The sequence below is a fragment of the Aplidium turbinatum genome, chromosome 10 (assembly GCF_918807975.1).
Source record: "Aplidium turbinatum chromosome 10, kaAplTurb1.1, whole genome shotgun sequence".
In the NCBI taxonomy this organism is placed as follows: Eukaryota; Metazoa; Chordata; class Ascidiacea; order Aplousobranchia; family Polyclinidae; genus Aplidium; species Aplidium turbinatum.
This window is the reverse complement of record NC_137481.1, coordinates 19,500,341-19,512,589: the sequence shown is the minus strand read 5'-3', so window position 1 is coordinate 19,512,589 and position 12,249 is coordinate 19,500,341.

The window sequence follows — 12,249 nt, the reverse complement described above, 5'->3', positions numbered from 1 at the left end:
GTCATGCATTGTTTGGCGAATCCGAAACAATTTTCCAGATCCAGATGGCCGTTACACAGGATTTCAATGGCCAACTGAAGGCACATTATGAGCGAGAGAGAGAACTTTTATTTATTTTTGAATAGTGATGATGAATTAAATATGAATGATGATTCGTACGATTTTTTCATTTTTCACTTCAAGTATATTTTAGGTTTTGTAGAAAAGTATTCAGTACAGTTTTATTAAACTGCAAAAAACAATAAATCTTCGAAAAAAGCAACCGCTTGTACCAACTCCGACCAAACTGTGATCCACCAATTACATCTAGGAAGCGTTTGTTTCATCCGTTGCTAACGACGTCCACTTAGGATGACGTAATACCACAAAAGTCGTCCCAGAGCAGTGAAATATGGAGTTTCGCCTGTGGTGGCGCTGCGGAGCAGTCGTTTGATTAAATTACGCCCTAACCAGTCGAGCTACGAGGTTAAGATTAAAAAGTTCGCTAAGTGTAATTCTGCGCTAGGAAATGCTTTAAAAAGTTACTATACTTGGATCCAACCTGTCAGGGGCACTTTAATTTAGCTAGAATTTGCGTTTTTCCTTTGTTCTTTCTCAACGCAACCTTGATGACGTCATGAACAGCGTAGCTTCTGATTGGTTCGTGCTGGATTGGATATCTGCATGTTAAAGTGCCTACCCCCAGTTGCAGGCCCATCCGACAGTCAACGACAACCGTTTTTCTGCTTTTTTTAACTATTCTTACAAATTATCTGATTCTACCGCCATACCACACTTAAGAATTATAGATTTTCAAACATTTGACAATAAACTAATTTATTACATTGGAAAGTAAATTTGACGTGTTTTCAATTTGGTTCGCCCAATTTAATTCTAAAAAAAAAACATAAACGCTTATTATACGTTACTCATTCTTTTTCTAATTGTTATCACCTAACCGATAAAGTCTTGTTAGCTCCAAAGTCAACCGATCCTTAGCAAGTGTTGATTTCAGAACACCTATTTTGATAAAAACTGTCAAAACTCATGTGTAATGCGCGCAGTACCTGCCTGTTACTTGTCCAAATCATCCACCAACATTTTCCACCACCATTTTGTTGTTTGCTTCATCTCTTGGTCTCCGGAAAGTAAATCTGGTTGACGGCTTGTTGTAAGGAAGTTAAGTTTCCGCTGCAAAGTGTGTGAAATCTAACCTAGCTCGGAACGATAGCCTTGTTGTAAATCGATTGCTGGTTCAATCTTTATTGCAGCTTGTGGTTGCAGAGTTTCTGCTTAAAATGGAGGCAGTTTTGTTGGTAGAGCACCGAGAAGATCATATCGTATGTGAAACATATGCTGCAGTAAATGAGATGGACTTTTTGTTACCTTTTAATCTTGTCAAATGCCTTGATAAAACGCTAAAACTAATTGGCTACCAATTTATTGCATTCACTAGGAAATTATGGACATGTTCTTGCACAGAATCACAGTAGGAGAAGGTTACGAGCAAGGGAAAATTAGCAAACTGAATCATCCCCAAATTTTGAAATTAAAGCGATCCATGTTTTATCAAACTATCAAACGTATTTCCTAGAAGTGCTTGATTTGGGGCTCAAAGATCTCATTGGTAGGCTACTGGGCCCAAATTATCCTCTCAACGGCCCTGCTCAAAGGTCGTGTACATAGGCCTATATATCACCAATCAACAATCATAAGCGGGGAAAATTCGATCGATTCGTTTAAAAATGTCCATGTCTCAAAACAGATATTTCCCTTTCCACCACTTTTTAGGTGATCGTCTACAATTCCGGCTCACAGTCTACCGGACCCCGAGAAATACTGCCAAAAATACATATTTTTTATTTCATGATGTTTTTAGCTTCTCCTTTTGCAACATGTCTTTAAGAACTGAGATTAATTTATTCAATAGAGAGTTAATGACATCGCATACTTCATCGAACGTCTGGTCCATTGGTGAAGAAGTCTGACGGGTTCTCAGCAGGTGACTGACGGGTTCTCTAGTTCGATTACCATCGAGAGCAAGATGTTTCTTGTTGACCGGTCGAACACTTAATGACATGCCAAAAAGGGGTACGGGAGTGTCGATTTTAAGTCTCTATTGCGCTACATCTGCATTTACATTGTCTGTTGTGAAAAAATTTGCAAATCAAGCATATTGTCATTGTTGTCGTACCACATCGTGCGTGCTCAAATTGACTCTTGCGAAGCTCTTTCAGGCAAAAAATTAATTTTTTTTAAACATAAACCACACAAAGTTTGTTTCGTTTGTTCAGTACTCCTTTGATGACAAGAGCTCGGTTCTTATGAGCGAGCTGCTCGATCACATCAATCGTGCTGGATGTGATGCCCTCAGCGTTCAGCTGTAAGATGGTGGGACGATGGTACTTGTCGACAGTGGGACTGCCGCGCTCTGAAAAGAGCGGTTCTCGTGGGGTCTTGTGCTGAGCGCTCCGGGTCGAGGTTCGGTTTTGACAGTCTTCGTTTCGCATTTTTATAATGCTACTTACAAGGAGGACCGCGTGAAGGTGACTGTTCTTCCCCCCAAACCAACCTCGGCGACTGAAATCGAGACACCCATTTGCACTTGCCGCACAACTCCTGATGAAAAGTGCTGAAGACCAATCCATCAGTGCGGCTACCTGGGCTGACCACCAATGGAGCTCGGAGTGGAAGAAGAACTCCTCAAGACTCCAAAGTTTCATCTCCGACACCAGCCACCACCCAACCGGAATGCATTTGCCAAGGAAGGCCTGGGTGCGGCTCAACCGCCTGCGTACTGGCGTCGGACTTTTTCGCTTCAACATGCACAAATGGTGGATGGCTCCATCCGCGATCTGTGAATGTGGCATGAAGGAACAAACCGTAAACCACACCATCTGTAACTGCGCCATCTACCATGCGCCAAATGGTGTGCGTGGTCTGCGTGAATTGGATGACGAATCAATTAAATGGCTGCTCGACACCTGCCCAAACATCTAGACCGCGTCGCCGCCACTGCCCAAGGGTGGTAAAAGGCAGAGCCCCTCGACCCTTGAAGTGGCGAAGAACAAGGTTCAAACGAAGAAGAAGAAGTACTCCTTTGAATAAATTTTGTAGAACAAAACAAAGTCATAATTTGACAAACGTTATCTCAAAAACTAAAATTGCTTTAGATCAAAATGAAAAGGACCTCAGTCATAAGTCTTGCCTCCTGATTTTAATGGACGTAGACAAAATCAGCTTTACAACAGAAAACCATTGGCAAGACTTGCAACTTTAAAAAAGTTTTTATAATAATTGTATAAACAACCAAAAAACCTTTGAAGATAACTTTCCCTTTCTATATTGCAAATAATACCGCCGGTCCGCCCCGTTAGCTCAGTGGTTAAGCGCCCGGCTCAAGATCACGCGGCGTTGGTTCGGCTCCCGGGGTGTGCGCGCAACGCATCTCAAGATTGCTCTCCATTCAGCGGCATCTAGCGGATAAAATAATTCCCCAGCAACAACATTTCAACACAATCCGAAGCATCAATCATTTTACTTTTTGTCATTAACGCGTCCGGGACGAAAAAGATACTAACTACAAAATCGATATACAGTAGACCTTCCAGTACGTTAATGAACGGGAAGCTGTTCTTTAATTGTGATAGGATCAAGCACTTCACAAGAGTTCAACCATGTGGGTCAATCTTGCTGTTTCTAAAAATTTACAGCAGGGTATTTATCGACTGAGGTGTCGTAGAAAACATTATATTTAAGCAAATTTTGAAAGAAGTTACTACTACAGCATTTAAATTAAATTACAGAAAAAAATGCTGGGTATTGATAGCCTAACTATCAAATTCTTGAAAAAGACAGTTTTCTATAATGAACAATACGCCAGAAACTCTTAAAAAATAAAAAAAATTATTGCCACTTTGAAACAGTATTTAAACCCTTTGACAAATTTAAATAAAAGTAAAACACTTAAACTTACGAACAGATCCAACCCGCCGACTTGCATTTGCTTATCCTTTGCGTTTCCGTCTTTTCGACATGGCTATAGACTGCTGCTGACATAAACGTCTATTACAAACAAGCGATTTGTTTTGATTTGTACCCGCAATTATCGTTGAATAGCAGCAATTAATTACTAATCTCTTACATAAATAAGTGAAACATTTCCTATTGTAAACGCTACAAATTTCTCCTACGGTTTATCAGAACCTGTTTTGAGCAATGATCCTGTTCAATTGACCTCTTTTTCAATGTAATTGGCGTTTGAAGATTCCGACAATCGCTTTATTTTTAACCACATTTAAAATTGTTTAACTGTATATAGTTATGCAAAATATATACGCAATGAAATCTATGTTAAACAGTAAACCTACCGCTGGCCTACAGTTGCATTTTGTGAAATAGGGTTTCAAAAAACTTTACAAACGCTTAAAATTCTTTGATGAGATTAAAAGGTATTATCATCTTATCTTGGAGCCGAGGAATTTTTGAAATAGTTGAAGCCTGTGACCAAAAAAACTAATACCCAAAAACTACAGGTCTGGAACTGGGATGGCACAAACAAAGGAATGCGTAGACAATAGACATGTTATTGGGACTTTCAACTAAGTCTTTGATCTTAATTTTAATCCAGTGTTTTCCATTGTTTTGACTTAATGTTGCTACATATTGCAACTGACGCAAAAACATTTCTTTTGTAGTAATTTTACATATTCCTCTTTCTTTAGTCATTTGTATGGGTGAACATAAAACCCTTGATCCTCAGGTACAGCATAGCAAAGAGCAATTGCATTTTATGACGGTTTGGATTTCCAACCCTGAATGACAATGGCACTTTTTACATCAATTAATGACCATCATGTGTGCGCCATTATTGTTACGTACAATGTGAAGTCAATTTGGTACTCCTTGACATTGGTGTTTCGTGTTTATTGCAGATGTCCACCTTGTCTTCTTTGGCTACGCGCATGCCTAATTTTTGATTGTGGAGTATGAAGCCAAAACTAAAATAGGTAGAAAAGTTTATATGCGGTGCAAACGCAATATCAAGTGTGCGCGAAAGATCAGAAGGTTGCGTGTTCAAATCACGTCGGAGTCACCAATGTGCGGGAAACGGACTACTGGTTCACTTTTCTTTCTTCGGTCTCAGTTTTCAACGACTTGCAAAATGAAGAGAAACAATAATTGTGCACTTTTGCTTTATTAATTCAGTTTCTTCTCTCTAGTGATAAGCAAAAAAATGAATAACCGTCCTGTAACTCAACCAACTCAAAACTCTGGTGCATTTTTCTCAACGTAGTCAAAAAATGAAACGTGTAACTTACAAAAAATGTGAGATCATCTGAAGGCAAGCGCGAGACTAATTTAGTTTCTCGCGCGGGCTTGCGGTGATCGAAGCCAAACGTCACACAAGAACTGCTTACATTGATTAATTTCCAAGTATTCGCAGTTGACTAATTTTTCTTTATTTTTAGCTCTAGGTCCCTTTCAAGATTTTCAAATAAAATAAAAATTGAGCTTGCCGTTTTGCTCAAAACAAGAATCTTTGATCAAATGGATTTATGCGATCTATGACATTTCAATTCAGCAAGGGTTTAGTTGTGTGACATGCTTTTGAAAAGGATTATGGTGTGTTTCAGGTATTAGTTAGCTTTGTTTTCTGTGCATAGAATTAAATGCTTTGTAGGCCTATGCACACTTTTTAACAACATTCCTGGGTATCTTCACCTTATGTTTTAAAAATATTCAACACCCAATCTGAATCAATTCAAAAAACGAAATGCAAGAGAATCCTGTCTGTTGCTGTTCAAAATTGCGATCAAGTCTGTGTAGTTCATATTATGCCAACAGTTCGTATAGTATATGTAATGTATATAGCTTCATATCCTGCCAACGTAGAATGACCATTGTGGGTTGGAGAGGCTAAATATTTGACACGTTTGACTTTGAACCACGCGAGACTGGTTCGATACCCGATTCCAAATGTCAAAGAGGTACCGCCCAGTCATTGACTCTGCATAGATGCCATATAGACCAAGTAGCCTACACCTATAAATTAAACCCTATTTCTCATACACGAGGCTTAGCCACTCACTTAGGGGACTCCAGAGAGCAGTTGCTAAAAACAGAAGCAATAATTTTTCTTAACGGTTTAGATTCAACAACGATTCAGACTAGTATCCCGTTGAACAACCTGAAGTGTAGCACGATTGCGTTCTGTGAAATCTAAGTTAAGCTTTCGTCGTATTCTGTGCTACAAACAAAATGGACGCTTTTCTCACGCACTGTTGTCATATGGTTTGGCAACTCATTTTAATTGAGCATTAATTTTACTGTAGTGGATGAATTACAACGGTTGATGATAATATTAACAACTTTAAATTTCGAAATCAACACTCCTGTTAACCATTTTCAGCGTATAGGCCGATATGGTGTTTTTGCTTGGCAAACTAACAAAGAGCAAACACAAATTTCAGACAGCGTTGAATTTAAGAACTTTTACGTTCACTTTCTGTAGATCATCTAACCAGAAGATGTAGCTTTACTGAAAACGTTTACCTCTTAAATAATGGTGCTCTGAATAAAACTCTGGCACCTGGGTTTCTTGTTCACATTGGTGCATTCATTAGCCACTGGAAGTATAAAAAATTAACTTTTAACTTCCGCCAGTTTGATTATAATTGGCCGTTTTCACCAAACTTCTGCTTAAACTTTTTGCAGCCTAATTCGACAAGAAAAACATGCATAGCATAGAGAGCGCCTTGAAAATTGGGCTAATTTGAATACACTACATCTTCTACAGCTTATGGACAGAAACAACTAGAGTGCGTTGGCTCTTTTGGCTGAATCAGGCAATTGAATTCGAAGAAGTCCAACATATAACAAAATTTGGGTTAAATAAGCGATAGTTGCACGCCAACATAAAATGCTCTATGTACCCGGTATATCTAGTTACAAAAGTATAGTGGCAACTTTAGATTCATCGGAGGCTATAAAAATAGCCAACTTTACATTTTATTGTTTAAATCTATTTAATGTGGTTCTCTTAGAATAGTCCGGTCAATTAATCAAAAAGAAAATATCTATTTCCAGCAACAGTTTAGAACCAAAGTTAAAAAAAGCTTTGAATCGGAGCCTTGTTTGTTTGTCATGAACCAAAAACAACAAAAAGGTGAATTTTCAAAACTTGAAGCTATGAGATTTCAAATGATTTTGTTTGGTTTACTGATTGCATTTGAACACCGATTAGAATACCACCGACTAGAACTGACCTGTGGTGTCCACTACATTACAAATTTGAAAGGTGTTAAAGTGTTTTGATACCTAATTGGGCACCACGGAGGGCATCAGCCTGAGCAGTTGCGTCTGGTTGATGTACCGATTAAAAACGTTGATTCAATGTTAGCATATGCAACGTAACAGTTTATGTTTATTTTGGTTGTCAATTTGAAGGTCTGATACTTCAGGCTTTTCAAAACAAATTGCTTTTGTCAAAACGATAAAAATCCAAGCAAACGTTATATGTCCAACAAAATATTTTAGGATAATTTTTGTTTGTTTTTGTTTGTTTTTTCATATCTTTACCCTGCATTGCGAGAAAGCGGACTTGAGCGCTATGTATCGGTGTACGCCTTCCGACGTACAATTTTATTTTGAACACTCCCATTAATAACATAAAACTTATTTTTTCTTTGATTTAGAAAGTTTTATTTTGAGTTTGTGAAATTTCATCAAATGTCATAGCCTAAGAGGCATAGCCTAAACTAGCAAAACGGAAATCAAATCCGTCAGGTATGACTTAGCAAGTAAAGATAACTTTGAAGTGTTTTATGCAAACATCCAGATATGTTTACTCAATCGTTTTTCAATCATCTAGTCAAATTCTAACTTTCTATGGGCAAACAAAAATTTAGCGCTTTCTTCTGGTCAGGGGCGCCGGAAGCGGGGGGGCAGGGGGGGGCGAATGCCCCCCTGCCCTCAAATTTTCTGCAGATGGAGGGGCAGGGGGGCAATGGTGCCCTTTTAAAGTCATGTAAGCTACTGCATATTTTGCAATATAACAATTTCTGCTATTCGCTTTTATCCTAATTAAAATCTTTCATTTTTGCCTCAAAATAATATTTACGGCACAAAATTTTGCAACACAGTATAGGCCTTAAAACTCGTTTTTTTTTCGGCAGCCATCGTGGCCTACCGAGAGCTCCTTCTCGGCCGCCAAATCTGCGTGCTTGGAGGCCAAAATACAAAACAAAAATAACGATAGCACAAGTAAATAGAATTAAACTTGCAACAATGCTAAAATGATCACTTAGCGTTGTTGAAGTCTGGGCCTGGGCGACGTCCTACAATAGAATCGTTGCACCACACAATAACTGCTTTAACGGGATTGTAATCCAGTACTATTTAAATGACACTCGCACGAGTGTCTCAAACGTGGCTGATTTTATAGAAATTTGCCACTCCCCTAGTATTCTTTTTAGCAACGAAAAAAAAGTACGACATGTGTTGACGATGACGGCAAGGAAATAAAATAAGTATTTCAATGATTAAAACATTACTTGTAGGCTTTAACTGCCCTTTATCAGAACTGACGATGCACTAGCAAGTGCGAAATATTTTTTTTGTTACATCTACTGACATCTGATCCCTGTTGCCTTAGCAATTGAGGTTTTAGCTATTGTACAGTAGCCTGCATTACTAAAAGACATTACTAAAAGAAGTATAATTTTTGCAAAATATGATTAAAAAATGTTTTCCCCATTGATGTCAACTAACTTAGCTTTCCTTTTTAACAACGGTTCGATGTCCGACAACATCGAATCGACATAAAAACGACAATATTGCCAGCCGATGTAAATTAGCACTTCGGAATAAGACTGTCAAAATAAACGTCGGGAATTACAAACAAGACTTACAGCGCTGGCGATCGCAGATGGATATATTCCATCAATTACAAATATTCCCCGCACAATGCAACAGTGGCGATTATGACGCGCTGACCTAATTTTGCGTCACTCTTTGATACTATATATTTTCGACAGTTAATCCACGATCATTCTATTGTGAAATTAAATAATTGGCTAGAAGAGACCGGTGGCCAAACTTTGCCGATTGAGGAGGTAGTACTGGCGGTTCATTCAAACACTACTTAGCGGCCATGGTTCGCAGGCTGCTTTAAGGCTTGACTGTAGGTTGCATTATTATAACATAGCATGGTGCCCTTCTTCGTATTATCATTGTCGCTATGTTTCATCTAAAAACTTGAAAAAAAATTGGCCTTTTAGTAAACAAAAGTGCCCTTTTTTTGTAATCTTGCCCCCCCAGTCAAAAATTGTTCCGGCGCCCCTGCTTCTGGTGACCATGTATTTCCTATCGAGTTGTGGATTTTGAAACGCTCACGTCCTTTCAGTTTCGACTGCCAATGAAGAAATCATTTAATTTCACTAGTAACAGTTTTACTATTTATCCTAATTTCATTACTTGAATGGCTACTTTTAACTTTAATATTGCATCATAAAAACTCTTCAAAAGCGTTTTTATATCAATTCAACTTCATTGACTGTTGTTATCATGTCTTAGCAATCAACATTTCATATTGAATACGAAAGGTTTTGATTCTGGAATAGTTTGAGAATAATTCTATTGTTCTTGAAACGGTTTGTGCCAGCACAGCATGTCACCTACGCTCCAAAAGGATCCACATGTGTTTAAGTGCAAGATAGCATGTGCCTGCGTGCATACTTCCAACATAGATTGTCGTCTAAAAGAAATTGCATTGCTGCAAGACAAGAAAGTCATTTCATTACGTAACACTTTGATGAACATGGAAGACTAACATTAAGGCGGCATTTGTGTCAACTATCAGAAAATTTCTAAACAAAGCTGTCAAGCTCGAGATGATACCATCAAAGTCTCCACTGCATCCTCTCTTGCACCTTTTCTCTGGAACGGTCGGAAATCGTTAACAAGAATCACACTGTGAATTCCAAACAGGATGCGGTCTTGCTTTGTTAAAATCACAAATTTGCTTAGAGGAGCGTTTACAATATCACAACTTTGTTCTGGCTGTGTTAAGCAAAATGTGAGCTCCCATCAGCTGCCCACTGCGACTTAGACAGCAAAAATCCGTCATTTTTACATTTGCAGACGCCTGCAAACGTTAAATCAATGTAAAATTGACAGATTTTGCTTTCTGGCAGTGACCAGAGGAGAAGAAACCAAACACATTTGTACTGTATATCTCAGTTATCAAGTTATTTTCAAGCTCAATTCATCAATAGTCTGGTTGTTTTTCATTAAAATAATAATGTAATGTGCTATCTAAGTTCCGTATCTTAATAATATATTACTACTGCTAAAGTACTTAGCTGTTGCTTTGAGGCAGTTGCTGGCATTTGGACCAACATGAGGTTGAGCAGAACCGATGGAAACGAATTGTTTTTGTAGTTTCAGGGTTTGATGAAGTATATCTTCCATGTTGTTTGCAAACATAACTTGGGCAAACAATTTAGCTTGCTTATTGATGAAGCCACTTTGAAAAAAATACTTCAAAGAACCTACCTCCAGACAACAAAAATTGTCATTTTGCATTGATTCAACGTCTGCAGACGTTGAATCAATGCAAAATGACAATTTTTATGCTGTCTGGAGGTCAATGTGTACGCAAGCGCATCTGGGGTGAGCCTGGGGGTTGTTTGTGGATCAGAAATGAAGACGGAAACACGAAGGCGATGAAATAATTAATCCTTTTCACTTCTGCATGTGGATTTATCCCAATGGCAGAAAAGGTCTGTCTGGAGCATGCATTTTTGACTTGGTAACATAATTTCAACCTTACGAAACGTTACATTCAGGACAATATCTCAATTCGAAGTAGCTGGGCAGAGTATCAAAGTCAATTGCTTTTAGCCCAGCATACTTATTTGATAAAATGAAGAAGGAATTGTTTGCAACGACCTGGTATAAATTGATAAAAGTCAAAAAGCAATTCATTTCAAGAGCGTTTGTATTGAATGACAGTTTCAAATCTTTAATTGGATTGTGCCAGCGCAGTGCATTGACCATGTCATGCTCATTTCCAGAAAGAAGAAGAGGAAAACGAGCAGACACACATGATATGGTATGAAAAGTCGTAGGGAATTTTAGCTTTATTTAAAACCTGAAATTTAGCTGACTAATTTATGCAAAGAGCCTACTTTATTTGTTTCGTTCTGTTTCGCCAAATGGTAATCTGTTACTAAAGGCATTAAAAATTAGTTTTTTTGTAATATTAATGTTTGTTTCTATATAGCGCTGTATCCATTGCTCCTCAGCGCTTTACAAAGCAGCCGATTAGAGCGGCGACTGAGTACATAATGTAGCCTACATTATTTTTAGCCGAAATGAAATCGCAAAATTTTATTTTAAGCATTTCATTCCAAATGGATTTCCAACTTAATTCGAAACAAAACCAAACTATCTTAAACCAAGGGATTGGTTTCGAAACGAACCTACAATATTGTTTTTCCATTAAACTTTTGTTAAATCTGTTAAGCCCGTTGAAGTTTCTTAGTTTTATCTCTCTATGGTTCAACAACGCAAATTCTCTACCAAAGTTTTAACTTAAAATTTAGCAATTATAATAAATTTGTTTCAAGCACAGGTATGCCTGCGTAGAAGTCTAACTATTCAAGCATTTACGCCGCTTTCTTCGCTCTCGAATTGTCTCTTTCGTCTGTATCCAGGCAACCGCAAAAATGTGCTTGGATTTTGATACAAAACATTTCCACCAAGATAATTTTTTTTAAACAATCTAATATGCATAAACCATGCACAACAATAATCATTTGATGTAAGGTTATTTTAAACTATTCTAATATCTAAGTTATAGTAAATGTCTAAAATTAGTCAGCGTGATCGATTCAATGTTTTGTTCTTTATTTCATTGATTAATTAAAAGTAATTTATTCCATCAATTTAATCGTACATTCGCCTTTATGTCTTCATCAGGCATGGGGCTAAGAAAGGATTTCAGATAATAAGTTGGGCTCTATTGCTCAATGGACAGCAAGCGGTGTGCTGAAGTTCTGTTATATTTTTGAAAATTTGTATGAGTATCATATAAAGCAGAATGGCTACACTTAAAGAAATGCTGAATTGCATAAGCTTTCAATCAAGAAACTAAGCAAACGTCTTGGTGTTGCTTGTGATATTTCTTGTTTAAAATACCGACTAAATATAGGGCACTTTCAACACAACGCAATTATTGTAGCCTTGATGGATTTTTATTTTTAA